Below are 3,494 nucleotides of genomic sequence, written 5' to 3' on the forward strand. Positions count from 1 at the left end.
CAGACTGAAGTAAGTCAGAAAGAGAAAAACAAATACCGTATGCTAACACATATATATGGAGTCTAAAAAAAAAATGTTCTGAAGAACCTAGGGGCAGGACAGGAATAAAGGCGCAGATGTAGGGAATGCACTTGAGGACACGGGGCAATTATACTCCAATAAAGATGTTAAAAAAAAAAAAAAGAAAGAAAGAAAAGAAAAGGGACAGGGGAACTTCCCTGGCAGTCCAGTGGTTAAGACTTACGCTTCCACTGCAAGGGACGCGGGTTTGATCTCTGGTCTGGGGACTATGATTCCACATGCCAGCACAGCCGAAAAAAAAAAAAAAAGAAAAGAAAAGAAAAAGAAAAAGGACGGGCTGATGGGTAGACTCAGAATTTACTCCTTACTAGGCAAAAATTTAAGAAGGAAATCCACAGCCTGGAGGAGGTTTTAAGTGCAAGTCATAAAGAATTCTCTAAGAATAGAAGTGAAAAATAAAGGTTATCCACAAATTAACAAAGCCAGGGTGGCTTCACTTGATGGTTCAGTATTAGGAGATATAGTTATATTGTGTCAATAGATCAAATCCAATACCCATCTCTAGAAGAAAAACTTCTTCCTCACAAAGAACATAAAACAGTCATAAACTTTTATTTGCCAAACTACACAGCAGCAAAAACTTCCAAAAATACAAACAAAACTTAAAAAATAAAGAACTAAAAAAACCTCCCACAATCATGTGGGTGATCTAAATAGAAAGCTTTCAGGTTTTGACAATTCAGTAGAAAAAAATAGGCAAAGAAGTGGAGGATTTGAATAATTAAAATAATAACATCATATATATGAAAATATACATTTATATATAAATTTATATATAAATTCCATCTTATATATGGAAATGCATCTTATATGTACATATATATGCATCTCACATTATTTTGTCTTATATAAAACTATATTAAACACTAACAGAAATTTATTGTTCACTTGGTCAAAAGACAACCTTAATAAATTTCAAAAAGTAGAGATTTTATAGGCCATATTCACTTATCATAAGTCATTGGAATGATAATTGAATGGTGAAAAGATTATTTTAAAAAGATTGTAACTAATTGAAAAAATAATAAACACTTTTAAAATAACCACTGAGTCAAAGAGGAAATCAAAACAGAAATTTAAAATTATTAACACAAGGGGAACAAATTATATAAAATGTACCAGATACATTTAAAACTCTTCACAAGAGAAAACAAATAGACTTAAAGTTTTTATTTTTCAGAATCAAAACTTACATTAGGATAAAGAACAATAAAGGAAATAAAATAGAAAAGATAGCAGAGGGAATTTCTAAGAAGTCAAAAGTTGAAATAAATACATAGAAAAATGATAAAAAAAAGATTAACAAAACCAAACTTTAGCTTTTATAAAAGATAAAAGAGTTAACCTCTGACAAGCCTGAATAAGATTGGGAGAGTAGACGAGAAGAAGCTGAAATGTACATTAAGAACAAGAAACATGATGTAACCACAGATATGAAAGAGATGAAAAGAATTATAAATGAATATGATGTGTAGCTATATGGCAATACATTTAAAGAACTAGAGACATGAATGATTTTTCAGAAGAGTATAAATTACCACAACTCATCCGACAAGAAAAGAAAACTTGGATAGACCCATAACCATGTGAAGATTAAAGTGTAATAGCTGATTCACTTTGTTATACAGCAGAAACTAACAACATTGTAAAGCAATTATACTCCAATAAAGATGTTTTTAAAAAGTCTATGACTTAGTACAACTCAATAATACAAAGACAACCCAATTTAAAAATGGCCAAAGAATCTGAACAGACATTTATCCAAAGGGAAGATATATAAATGGCCAATAAGCGTGTGAAAAGATGCTCAATGTCATTAGTCATCAGGGAAATACAAATCAAAACCACAATGAGATGCCACTTCACACTCACTAGGATGGCTAGAATCAAAAAGTCAGAAAATAACAAGTGTTGGTGAGGATATGGAGAATGGAACCCTCATTCACTGCTGGTGGGAATGTAAAATGGTGCAACCACTTTGGAAAACAGTTTGGCAATTCCTCAAATGATTAAACATAGAGTTACCATATGACCCAGTAATTTTACTCCTAGGTATATACCCCAAAGAAATGAAAACATATGTCCATACAAAAACTTGTACATGAATATTTATGGCAGCATTATTCATAATAGCCAACAGGTGGAAACAACCCAAATGTCCATCAATAGATGAATGGAGAAACGAAACGTATTATATTCATACAATAGGATGTTATTTGGTCAAAAAAAGTAATAAATTCTGATACACGCTACAGCATGGATAAACCTTTAAAACAGTATGTTAAATGAAAGAAGCCAGTCCCAGAAGACCATGCAATTATGTGATTTGATTAATATGGAATGTCCAGGATAGGAAAATCTACAGAGCAGAAAGCAGATAAGTGATTGCATAAGATTAGGGGTAGTGGTACTTGAGTTAGGGGGTGATAGCTAAAGGGTACAGGGTTTCTTTTTGGGGTGTCAAAAATGTTTTAAAGTGACTGTGACGATGGTTGCACATATCTGTAAATATACTAAAAACCATTGAATCATGCACTTTAAATGGATGACTCTTATGGTCCATGAATTATATCTCAATAAAGCTGTTAAAAAACTATGACTCTGGACTCCCCTGGTGGCGCAGTGGTTAAGAATCCGCCTGCCAATGCAGGGGGCACAGGTTCGAGCCCTGGTCCGGGAAGATCCCACATGCCGCAGAGCAACTAGGCCCGTGCGCCACAACTACTGAGCCTGCGCTCTAGAGCCCGTGCTCCACAACAAGAGAAGCCACCGCAAGGAGAAGCCCACGCACCGCAATGAAGAGTAGCCCCTGCTCGCCACAACTAGAGAAAGCTTGCGCACAGCAACAAAGACTCAGTGCAGCCAAAAATAAATAAATAAATAAACAAACAAACAAACAAAAAACTATGACTTACAAACGCATCAGGTGTAGATGATTTTACAGTTGATTATGGTATCAGTAGGCATTACTAACTGCTATAACTTCCCTCCTTAAATCTTAGGGGCTTAACACAACAGATGTTTATCTTTTACTCACATAGAGACCAAAACAGGCGTTCTTCATTGGTTGTTGGCTGTTTCCCAATGGTAATTCAGGAATCCATGTTTCTTCCATCCTGTCTCCACCATCTTCAATAGATAGCTTCTGAGGTCATTGCAAAAGAAGATGGTACAAGGAGGATGGAAAATTGGAGGTTTTTCTGGCCCAGGACTGGAAGGGGTCTGCTTTTGCCCCATTCCATTAGCCAGAACTTAGTCACATGGTACCCTAACAACAAGAGAGGCTGAGAAATGTGGTCTAGTGTGGGCCCAGGAGGAAGAAATGTTGAGTTCTAACCAAATTTTTAAACAATGAAGGTTTCTGTTACTCAAACTATTCCAGATTATTAAAAAAGATCAAAAGGCCCTCCAAT

This window comes from Physeter macrocephalus, chromosome 20, assembly GCF_002837175.3.
Source record: "Physeter macrocephalus isolate SW-GA chromosome 20, ASM283717v5, whole genome shotgun sequence".
Taxonomy (NCBI): Eukaryota; Metazoa; Chordata; class Mammalia; order Artiodactyla; family Physeteridae; genus Physeter; species Physeter macrocephalus.